The following is a 12,985-nucleotide window of genomic DNA, read 5'->3' on the forward strand; positions in this document are numbered from 1 at the left end:
GTCAATTAGGGTCGGATGAGCATAACCTTGTCGATAAATTATATTTTTTCTTCCTGTCAGGTGTTTTTTTTGTAGTATCAGCCTTTGTTTCTGACAGTTCTTCTACTCTGTTAGGAACATCTCCAGAACTGGTACTTGGAATCTCATCCTTATCGTGAGTTACTTCCGCCTTTCCAGTATTTGGAATCTCGTCCCTGCCTTCAGAGTTTTCAAACTGTTCTTCTGAATTGTCTTGTTCAGCAGTTTTCTCTATGTTTTGCTCAGTCTCTTCACCTGTCTCCTCTCTTACCAATTCTCGATCTTCAGATTGATCTTCAGGATATGGTACTTCAACAATCTCCCCTTCTCCTTCTGATACAGAACTAGCCTCGGATACTTCCAGATGTCGGCGTACTTGTCGAGCTTCTGAATCTGGACCTTCCTCTGGCTCACCCTCTGAATCAGAATCAGTGGAACTTTCACCTTTGTCTGGATTTTCAGGTTCAGGTACTTTGATGGTATGGCTTGCATGAACCCACCTCTTCACTCCAGCACACTTAACTGCAGTTGTGCTAATTAAGATCACCTGACGTGGTTTCTGTCAATGAGGTACCAAGCAATTTCTTCTACGGCGCACCTTGATTTGTACCCAATCTCCAGGTATTAAGTCATGAGCTGGTTTTTTCGTGTCTGAATCAATTCCACCTGATGGAACACAGAAGTTACCCCATCAGACAGGTTTTTGCAGTAATCCAGAATGATGTCATCACTATTGGTCAACAACATATCAACTGGTACATATGCCTGTCTCATCACCCTGCCCATCAGAATCTTGTGTGGACTCAATCCATTTTTCCTGTCAGGAATGCTTCTCAGAGTCATCAGAACAAGTGGCAAGGCATCTGGCCACTTCATTCCTGTTGCCAGACATATTTTTGCAATCCTGTTTTAATGGTTACGTTTACCTGCTCAACTACTCCTGAAGCCTCAGGCCTGTAAGCACAATGTAGTCTCTGGCGTATATTCAGTGCTTCACATATCATCTGCATGAGTTCATTTTGAAAGTGGGGGCCACGGTCTTTCTCGATTGTCACTGGGAACCCAAATCTAGGTATAATTTCCCGTAGAAGCAATTTTGCAACAGTTATTCCATCGTTCCTCCTTGTGGGGAACTCCTCCACCCACCTTGAGAACAAACAGATGACCACCAGAACATATCTCAGTCTGTTACACGGTGGCAATTCAATAAAATCCATTTGCATTCGTGTGAATGGACCTCCCTCCGGTCCTATGGTTCCCAGACTCACAATTGTTTTCCTGTTTGGATTAAACTGTTGGCACACCAGACACCTCTGGCACAGGCTCTCTGCAATCATTCTGAAATTTGAGTTATACAAAGTCTGTCTAAACAGTCTCAGCATGGAGGCGTGGCCAAGATGGCGACCTGATCGGGCGCAGGTCTCAGTGGCTCCCTGCCCCGATCTCTCCCAGAGCCCCTTACAGTGCTGCCTGACACCCCCGAGCACCACGTACCTTGGCTGCCCAGTGACTACAATCGACTGTCACCCCCGGAGTGTTGTTGCTGGGTCGGCGCGGCCCCCCGAGACTGCTTTGGAGGCGAGAGGCTGCTGGCCCGCGAATTTTGAAATGGCGGCCGGCCCGGAGTTGTGACCTGCCTTGCATCGGCCTCCAATCATCGACGGGGACTTCCTGCCGCCTGTGGAGCCTGCGCCGAAGCCCTGCTGATCGCGGCCCTGGGTCTGGTGCCGACGCCGAGCACAGGTCGCCACCATCACGACTCGCCCGACCGTTTGAGGTGGAGCCGGCCGGGAGTCGTGAAAATTTAGGCCCCAGTCCCGGGCCTGTCCGGGTGACGCAGCCGAAGCCCACATCACAGCCTTGCCTGTCTGCCCCAGATGTGCGGAATCGGTGCCCAGAGCACACCATATGCATTACGACGCTCCCGGCAGCGTGAGGTGAAGCCGGCGAGAAGTCGCAAAACTGGAGGCCCCGGCTTCGGGCCTGGGCGGCTGGAGGGACAGGAGTGAAAGCAGCGCTGGGTCCGGGGGGGCTCTTGAAGAGGTCGTAGCGGGAGCCGGCCGCCACGACCCCCCCAGCGGCGTGCGGCAGGGCCAGCCAGGAGGAACAACAGACGTGGCCCGGGCCCGACTCTCCATGGTACCTGAGACGCGCGGCCTCCGGCGGGCCGGGGCCCAAGCCGGGATTACGCGTGGCCTTGGCAACCTCGAGAGAGACGGGTTGCGGTAGACCGGCGGACAGAGGTGAGGAGAGCGACAGAGGGTTGATGAGGGAGGAGGCTCAGGGGACACGATCGAGCTCCCGGTGTTGGGACCAGCTGGGCCCTTGGACAGCGCTGCACGGTGAGGTGGTGGTAGGGCCACGCGCTTTCCTGTGGCGCCATGAGACACTGAAGCCGGTCCACTGCTTGCCCTGCGCACATTTAGGCACCCAGGGGGTGTCTGGGGGCACGCGTTGAGACTTGGCTGGTGGAGCGGGGACGGCCTACCCGGGTGCACGCACTGGACCCACCGCGGGCCTTCCTGGGGCGGACCTTGGGAGTCGAGCCCCCGTCGGAGCCTGTTTGGCCGCTGCCGCCCGCTGGCCGGTGGTCACCGGAGGCGAGATGCGGGGATCCGTGGAGAGGCGGCCCACCGACTTGCTGCCCCTTGACAACCCCAGAGCCGCAGTTGCGGGGCACCGGCCTCTCAGGTGCATTAGCACTCGCAGCAGCGCCAATCGACGACACACTCCGGAACCACAGACTTTATCGGTTCTCCCCGAACTCCCTGATCACCACCGTGTGGTATTGGACAGGGAGCTAAACGCGACATGGCGAATCTCAGGAAGAAGGGAATCAGACACTCCCGGAAATGCTAGCAAAGACCCAACCCAAGTCTGACAAAGGGCTATCCTCACCTGAGGTCACAAAACTCAACCAGCGCCCTCCGAGGACCATGTACCCATCACTAAGTCCTTTCTGGAATCCTTGTTTAACTCTCTCAGGGACGACTTCAAGTCCCTAAAGCAGGAGGTGGCCGGGGAAGTCAAGGAACTCAGGAGGGACGTGAGGGCCCTGGTGAACGCGTGGTGGCCATTGAGGAGGCCGATCAGACAAGGAGCAACGAGGTTGAACAGCTTCAGCAGGAGGTCCTACGACTCCCTGAGCAACAGCTAGACCTACAGTCCCATGCAGAAGATTTAGAAAACCGGTCCAGCCGCAACAACATACGGGTCTGAAGGGTACCTCAGAAAGCAGAAGGGACAGACGTCACTGGGTACCTACAGGGCCTCTTCTGGGACATCCTGGGGGAGCCCGCCGACTTTGTCATCAGAATAGACAGGGCACATCGAGTTGGGCTACCTAGGCGCTCACCTGCTTCGCCCCCAGACATTTTAGCCTTTCTCCCCGACTTCCCTCTCAAAGAGAGGATTCTCCGAGAGGCCAGACGGGCCCAACCCCTTCAGTTTCGGGGTCAACCTGTGGCCCTATATCAGGACCTATCGGCCATCACGCTACAAAAGCGGAAGGCATTCAAGGTGGCAAAGGATTTTCTATGACAACACGAGGTTCCGTACTCCTGGGGACATCCGTTTAAATGGAAAAGGGGCCCTCCAACAGATGCGTTCGCTCCAGGACACCTGTGCACTACAGGGAATTGCCTTGGAGGAAGATGCGCCACCAGTGAGACCTTTGCAGAGGTCTCCAGTGGGAGGCTGGCAGACAGCGGGCCACAGACAATCCCCGGTGCTGCGCTCAAAGCCTGAAGCCCACATAATCACACACGAGAGAGCTACGGCAGTCGCGGATGTGGCCAGGGAAACATCAGCGTCGGACTGAGCTCTGCACCCTGTGGGGGGATTAACCTTAGCATGCTCATAGATTGGGGGGGGGTGGCGGGCGGGGGGCCACGATGGCCGCTGCTGGAAATGACCCCGCTAGGTAACTTTACCACAGCCCTGTGTGGACTAACAGGTCTGGGACAATGGACTCAAATGGTTTGGGTGTTTGGGAGTGGGAGGTGAGTGGGAGGTGGGTGGGGGGGTTGGGGCCTTGGGGGTCGGGCGTGGTATGGGCCGGGTGGGGGTGGGGGGGTGGGGTTCGGGGTGAGGAAGTTGGGGGCGGAGGGGGGGGAGCAGCAGAAGGGGTAGGGGGCACGGAAGTTGGGGGACGGCAGGGGTTGTTGGGGTGGTTGTTGAGAGTGGGGAGTTGTTCTGGGAGGGATCCCTCTGTGCACCCTCGTTTCTTTTCTTTTCTTTACCTATATTCAGGTCGCTTCGCACACTTACTGGAGCTTTAAAAACTGTCCTGACTAATGTTGGCACACACTAGACTCACAGTCCTCTCTCTTAATATACGGGGGCTTAATAATCCCATCAAGCGCCGAGCGGTCCTGTCCCAGCTGGAGCACTCCGCAGCGGACATCTGCCTTCTCCAAGAGACACACCTCCTACCCAAGGACCACCACAGATTAAAATCCCGGGCTTTCCTATACAGCTTTTCTCATCCACATCCAAAAAAGTGGCCGGGGTGGCGATACTGGTATCCAAATCGTTTAAGGGCAAAGTGCTGCAGCGGGAGGCGGAACTGAAGGGGCGATTGTTAGTGTACCGCTTCCTAATAGCCGGCATGACACTCTTGGTGGGCTCAATCTACTCACCCAATGAGAAACAGGAAGCATTCCTCCGAACAGCGCTTGCAGCGGCTACAGCCAACTCAGAACTGCTCTTACTGATAGGGGGGGACCTCAACTTAGTTTTCCACAACACATCAGACCGCTCCTGCCAATGAACAGGGCAAGTGGGAGCCCTTTCCGAATCGGGACACGCACACCCCCGGGAGCCCGGTTTCACCGACCTCTGGTGACATTTCCATCCACGCAGCATGGCCTATACCTATCACTCAGGGGCCCACAGATCCTATGCGAGGTTAGATTACTTTCTCTGCGCGTCCCATCTAGTTGCGCGAGCCCAGGACGTAGAGATACTACCGACCTTGCTATCAGACCACTCACCAATGGTGGCCACCTTCTTTCTACCGGCAACGCCGGCCCCACAGCGACACCGGCGCCTTCGGGAATCCCTTCTTCGTACCCCCGCGACGGTGGAGCGGATTAAAAGCGCCATTACGCAATTCTTGACCCACAACGACAATGCTGACACCACACGGGCGACGCAATGGTCAGCCCTTAAAGCGGTCTTGCGGTGTGAATTCATCTCCGTGGCCTCAGCCAACAATAAGGACAGAGAACAGAAACGAGCAGAGCTTACGCAGCGAGTGGCGGAACTGGAGCAAATGCACCAGTGCACCGGAGCCATGAGGGCCTGGCACCAGCTCTGCACAGAGAGAAAAATTTTGGCTGCTCTCGACCAAGACGCAGCGGAGTATGCAGCTCTCCGTCTTCGGCAGGCATACTACACGGGAGGGGACCGCTGTGGACGGCTGTTGGTGACCAAACTGAGGGAGCAACGCGTGAGACAGGGAGTGCAGGCCCTGTGAATGGAGGGAGTGAGCTAGTCACGGAGGACGCTGATATAGCAGAGACCTTTTGCATTTTACCGGTCCCTCAATGCGGGTGACACCCTTGACCTCCAGGCAGGTCAGACATACCTACAGAAGGCGCAGCTACCATCCTTAAATGCAGCCCAGGCTGACTTCCTGGACAGGCCAATAGCCCTGGAAGAATCCGCAATCTCCCGCCTAAAACCCGGGAAATCCCCGGGACCCGATGGGTACCCAGCGATTTTTTACAAGACATTCTGCTATCAGGTGGCCCCCCTCCTCTGGGACCTTTTTAATACCTTTGACCAACCGGGCGCGATTCCTGCAGACCTACTAGATGCATCTATCTCGGTCATACCGAAACCCGGTAGGGACAAAACCCGCTGCGGCTCCTACCGGCCGATCTCATTATTGAATATTGACTTTAAGCTCTGTACAGGCATCCTGGCAAATCGTACATGCCCATATACTAGGAGTTAAGAGGGAATTGCAGGACTAGGTCGCCCTCCACTCAATCAATCAAAAATCACAAAAAACCTGGTCCTAAGGGCAATAATTCTTTATAAGTCTGTGAGCATCTGTGGATTGTCAAAAGATCATTCCAATCACACCTCTAAATCTAGAGATTGTTGCCATGCTTCAGACAATTGCCAAAAAATAAACATAGCCAATCTCTGATAAGCCTATAACTAGACAACACAGTACAAACATTCACTAGAAGGACGACATTTGAAAAAATGTGTGAATAGCTAGATGACACCTCACGGGCACACCACCAATGGGGCCCCTGGTTGGTACTCACCAGGATGGCCCTGTTCTCATCATCGGTGTCAACTAGCTTAACGTAAGCGTGTCCGACTCCCAAAGGAAACGAAGACAGTGAATGGTGCAGTGTACGCAAAAACTTATATGTGACAAGGACTAACAACGTTCAACATATAACACAACTACTGTGCATACAAGATACAGAACCTTTTTATTTGTATTCTCTTGTTGCCAACAGTAAACATATATACATAAAAAGGAGAGATGCGAATACTACCTATCGATTCGCATTCAGCTCGCTGCCGACATGTTTCATTGCCTTGGTAAAATTCAGGCAATTTCTTCAGTGCAAAGATTATTGAAAAGCCACTGCCAGCAATACTGTGTTTTACGTGCTGTAAATCAAGATGAACATATACGTATGAGAGACTGCCTGTAATTTCACTGTGTAGTTAACACAGTACCACAGTATTGTATTACACCAAAAATGGAATGATAATTACCTAACTGGCGGCTTTAACTTTCATACCGTTACAGCTACGTCTTTGTAAAATCATGGACCCACTCCCGATCGGTGAGTATGGTCTTTCCTCCCTTCTATTATTTATCTAATAAAGAAAGGTACAAAGGAGAAAGCCCCCCGGGGCGGACATTAGAAGTGTTAATTCTAGTCTCACCGGGTCTGCAGTTCCCAACAGGTCTGTCCTTATCGCAGCGTTTACCAGTGGAGAATACTCGTTCAGCGGCTTCTCAGCACCGGAACGCCGAGCGAGTGAAGTGTATTCTATTTATTTTCCGGCTTCAGCCTAACTCGGATTGTGGTTGGTCCCCGCGGTCACGTGGCTTGCGTGTCAGTAGACTGCGAGTTTATCATCAATGTTTACACGCTGATCGTTGACACTAGCCTCGAGTACTGTCCATTCTCTCCTAGATAGGAAACGTGATATGTGTTCATAAAATAAACAAGATTGGCAATGTAAACAGGGAGGAAAGACGCCAGTTAGGTAATTATCATTCCATTTTTGGTGTAATACAATACTGTGATACTGTGTTAACTACACAGTGAAATTACAGGCAGTCTCTCATACGTATATGTTCATCTTGATTTACAGCACGTAAAACACAGTATTGCTGGCAGTGGCTTTTCAATAATCTTTGCCCTGAAGAAATTGCCTGAATTTTACCAAGGCAATGAAACATGTCGTCAGCGAGCTGAATGCGAATCGATAGGTAGTATTCGCATCTCTCCTTTTTATGTATATATGTTTACTGTTGGCAACAAGAGAATACAAATAAATGGGTTCTGTATCTTGTATGCACAGTAGTTGTTGTGTTATATGTTGAACGTTGTTAGTCCTTGTCACATATAAGTTTTTGCGTACACTGCACCATTCACTGTCTTCTTTTCCTTTGGGAGTCGGACACGTTTACGTTAAGCTAGGTGACACCGATGATGAGAACAGGGCCATCCTGGTGAGTACCAACCAGGGGCCCCATTGGTGGTGCGCCCGTGAGGTGTCATCTAGCTATTCACACATTTTTTCAAATGTCGTCCTTCTAGTGAATGTTTGTACTGTGTTGTCTAGTTATAGGCTTATCAGAGATTGGCTATTTTTATTTTTTGGCAATTGTCTGGAGCATGGCAACAATCTCTAGATTTAGAGGTGTGATTGGAATGATCTTTTGACAATCCACAGATGCTCACAGACTTATAAAGAATTATTGCCCTTAGGACCAGGTTTTTTGTGATTTTTGATAAATCGTACATGCAACAACTCCTTGAACCAGATCAGGCCGGGTTCATAGCCCAGCGACAAACTAGCGACATTACCAGTCGAGTATTGCATCTCATTGAAGCCGGGTCGCGGACACGGCCAGACTGCATGCTTATTACCATTGATGCGGAGAAAGCATTCGATAGGGTGCACTGGCCCTACCTAGAGCAGGTTCTGCGTCTTTTTGGTCTCGGAGATGCACTCTGCACCCGCATTTTAAATTGCTATAGGCAACCCAATGCCACGGTGCCCGTTAATGGTCGCACCTCCCACAGATTCCCGATTGGCAGAGGGACCATACAGGGATGTCCCCTTTCCCCAATCCTGTTTGCCCTCAATATGGAACCACTGGCACAGAGAAATAGGCAACATGCTCTCATTAAAGGCATTAAATTCGGAGGTGACACTCATAAGATCAGCCTTTACGCCGATGACATCCTGCTCTCCGTTACCGATTCGGTCCCCTCACTGCGTGCGCTCTTTGTGGAACTCCATAGCTTTGCGCTCGCCTCGGGGTTCAAAGTAAATGAGGATAAATCGATCGCCCTCAACATCTCGCTGTCGCCCGAGATCGTGTCTGAGGTACGAGAAGAACACGATATGCAGTGGTTGGACACCACAGTTCCCTACCTGGGAGTCCTACTAGACCCCACCATCCCTGCCACGATAGAACCGAACTACACCAGACTCCACCCACAGCTACGAGAGGAGCTGCGGAGATGGAGACACCATTCGCTCTCTTGGCTTGGGAGAACAGCGGCCACCAAAATGACACTACTACCACAGATCCTCGACCTATTCCAGACCCTTCCCCTGCGACCACCGCAAGGCTGGATCCAGCAAATGCAGTTTGAGCTGGCACGCTACATTTGGCAGGGCCGCCGCCCACGATTCAAACACGACATCGCAACCCTCCAACCTACATTTGGCGGGGTGGGAGTCCCGGACCTCCAACTCTATTTCTACGCGGCACAATTGCGGAGCCTCGTGGAATGGTACCAGCTGGAATCGAGCAAGAACTGGCTGTTCCAGGACCAGGCAGTGGCCGTTATACCCCTGCAGGGAATCCCTTTTCTCCCACGGCGACACAGGCCACCTAATCTTTACGCATCCTAGATCACTAGCACAGTCATGGAGGTGTGGGACCGGGTGGCTACCAAGCATGAACTGACGTCCTTTCCCTCCCCCTTGACACCCCTATTCGCCAATCCCGACTTCACCCCGGGTCTCGACCCGAAAGCTTTTGTAAACTGGCGACGCACTCCTTGCAAGGCATTAGGGCATCTTTTCGACCTGGAAGGCATCCTTTCTTTTCAGCGAATGAAGGAAGCCTACGCTATCACAGAGGGAGATAGGTTAGCATACCTGCATGTGCGACACTGGGCCCTTCAACCTGATGTTAAACCAGGAGCTCAACGTCACCTCACCCCCTATGAGAAATGGCTGGTTACCCGCACCTCTGAGAAGAAATTAATCTCTGACCTCTATCAACATCTGCTTCTTACGAACACCGACACATACAAACCAGGAAGATGTCGGTGGGAGCGGGAACTAGGTAGGACCCTCACACACAAGGAGTGGAGCGGGATCTATCACAGAGTGCTGCATTCCGCATACCACTCTGGTCTCAGTGAAACCCTAACCAAGGTAGCCACATATTGGTACCAAACACCTGAGCGCCTGCACCAGGCGGACCCTCATGTCAGCGACCGCTGTTGGAGAGGGTGTGGGGAATTAGGCATGTTGGAACACCTACTCTGGAGCTGTAAACACATACGGGAATACTGGGACACGATCATAGACGAGGTGGACTCCTACTTGGCTACTCAGCTGCCCCGATTCCCCGCCTACATCCTGCTGGGACTGCCCAATGCCCTGATGTACCCACTGAAGTCCCACATGGGTCGTCTCATCGCCATTGCCCTAGGGGCAGCTACCCAAAACATTGTGGCACACTGGAGAGCACCACACAGTCCCCCACACACGAGTTGGCTACACAGGTTGTAGATGGTGCTTGGAATGGAAAAGTTGTCTCTAGTACAGACCGGGAGGGGGGGAGGAATTTCCAGAGCTGTGACGTCCCTTCCTGACACTGCTCAAGGGGGAATTTCGCGAGTTGAGCTGTCTCAGATACCTACGTCTCCTACGGCTGGCAGATAAACCACTGCCAGACCCACAGTCATCAAAGAATACACGGACACGCAGGCCCAAATAAGTGTCTCTTTGCCTCCTCATGCAGATTGTTATGAAGGCGGTGTTTTCTTTGGTGGACAGAGGGGGATAGGAGGGGGGGAGTTGTTGTTAAGTTTCAAGGCATTTCAAATGCTTTATGTCACTTCACAGACCCGGTGGGCGTTACGTTTGCTTTTGGATTGCGCATGGACACTGAGCAAACCACGAATGTCTGACATCGAAAAGCCTTCTTGTTTTGTTCCTTGTGAAAATTCAATAAAAGATTTAAACCATGAACAGTCTCAGCATGGCATCTCTCCCAATGTGTGATTGACCATGATATGCTCTGGCCATGTTTGAGATCATGCTATCAGGCATAACTGGTCTTTCGTCTTTGTAGACCCACATTTCATCTTCCTCCCTTTGTCTGTATCCTGCTTTCAACCAAGTATTCTTTTCTTCCTCACTTGCCTCTTCCTGCATTTGCCTCACTTCCTGCCAAGTTTCGACAATTGTTGTTAGCATTAAAGGACTTGGAACATGCTCTTTTTCCCTGTCTTTATTAATTGAAGTCAAATTCTTTGCACAGTATTTTGCAATTGAATCAACGTAGCTGTTACCTCGAGTGATGTAGTCATCCCCTTTCTTGTGTGCTGCACATTTTACCACAGCTATTTTGTCTGGTAACTGTATTGCATCAATTTTAGCATCTTTACAAACTCAGCATTCCGTATGGGAGATCCTACAGAGGTCAAATAACCTCTTTGGGACCACAGTTGCCCATAATCATGAACAACTCCGAACCCATATTGACTGTCGGTCACTATAGTGACCTTGATCTCTTGTCCCAATCCACATGTTCGGACCAAAGCAATCAGCTCTGCTACTTGAGCAGAACAAATTCATTTCAAACAAGATGCTTCCAACACCTTTGCAACAGTGCACACTGCATACGCTGCACTCAAAACACCCTCATCCGATCTCAGACATGAACCGTCCACAAACATTACAAAATCAGATTCAGACAATGGCTCATCCTGATGTCTGGTCTTGGTTTGGTACAGTATTGAAGAACAACATCCACACATTTGTGATCAACTTCTCCTCTCACCTCAACTTCTTGGATGTCAGATAACAATGTAGAAGGGTTTACATGGGGGGCGCTAGAGGGCGCACTGCAGAATGGCCGCACTGACGTGAGGCTCCTGCTGCCCGGAGCTATTATCCGTCTAGGGATCCTGATTACCATCGATGCGCCCTGATCTGACCCTATAGATCTACTGGGATACCGACTGACCACCCACGGTCCAACTCCTGGGCCGATCGGAGGTTGCTGGCCGAAGTTACGAGGATTTCAAGTTTCCCCGACTTGCGCTCTGGAGGTCTGGTGTCCCTCGGCCCGGCGTCATCATTCATGCCAGCCCGTGGCTCTGCACGTGGGGTGTAGGCCCTGCTCTGCCCCTCTCCACCGGACCTGCTCGCTAGCCGGGCAGGCGGGTTGCTACATCTTTGCTATCGGATTGATCTCTTGGCTCCTACATCTGCCTGTCCAGATACCATTGCTCACGGAGGCATAGCGGATCTCCTTCTGGCTGCCTGGGAGTTCGCTTCTAGGGCCTGGGTGCGGGGACGGCCATTTTGTCGTCGTTGGGAGTGGCGGGGCGCGCTGGCCTGCTCGTGCCCCCACGGTCTCGGCTGCTGTCTGTGCCCTGTGACCGGCCTACATCCTACTTCTTACTTGCCCCGGTCCCCTGCTGTGCTACTAGCACACCATCATGGGGAAGCCTGACACTAAGCAATCCAAGTTGTCCTTTGACTCTGGAGGAGCTAGGAGGGGTACGCGGTTGCTCCAAGATGCTGGGACTTCGAGGTCTCCCCCCCCGCCTGTCGCTGATAATGTGCCGCAGCCACCACCACCGGACTTTACCCAGATGATGCAGGAGATGAGACAGGGGTTTGCCACGATAGTGGACAAGGTGGACAAGATATCGTCGCGCATGGATGCGGTCGTCCAGAAGCTGGACGTGCATGAGGAGCGCCTGACAACGGCGGAACAGCGCATTTCGGACCACGACGACACGGCGGCCACCCATACCACCCAACTGGCGAGAATGGACAATATATTGCGTGTTATTGCCGCTGAGAATGAGGAGTTGGAGGCGAGGAGTAGGCGCAATAACGTTCGCATTGTAGGTGTGCCGGAGTCCACAAATGTGGGCAAAATGGAAATTTATGTCGAGAGACTACTGGTGGGCTCCATTGGGGCGGAAGCATTTTCGGCCCAGTTCATCGTTGAGAGAGCGCATCGGTCACTGGGACCTCGGCCGGCCTCTGGGGCCGCACCGCGCCCCATCATCGCGCGCCTTTTGAACTACCGTGACCGGGACGCTGCCCTCCGAGCTGCCCGCACTAATCGGGCCCTCTCCTTCGATGGGGTGTCTTTCACCATGTACCCCGACTTCACGCCGATGGTGCAGGACCAGCGGCGTAAGTTCCTGGGGGTGAAAAAGAAACTTCGGGAACTACAAGTGGACTACGCCTTGCTTTACCCTGCCAAACTTAGAGTGACGCACCAGGCTAAGCAACATTTTTTCACCAACCCACAGCATGCTGAGGATTTTGCAAAGCGCCTCCAGCGCGAAGGAGCGGCTGCGGATCGGGGAGGCAATCGAGACCCTGAGGATGAACATTCGGCGGCTGAGGAGGAGGTCGCCTGATTGTGGTGACTTTGGTCTTTGTTTCTGTTTTACTGGTGTTGGAACACTCTGGACAT

This window comes from Lissotriton vulgaris, chromosome 8, assembly GCF_964263255.1.
Source record: "Lissotriton vulgaris chromosome 8, aLisVul1.2, whole genome shotgun sequence".
Lineage (NCBI taxonomy): Eukaryota > Metazoa > Chordata > Amphibia > Caudata > Salamandridae > Lissotriton > Lissotriton vulgaris.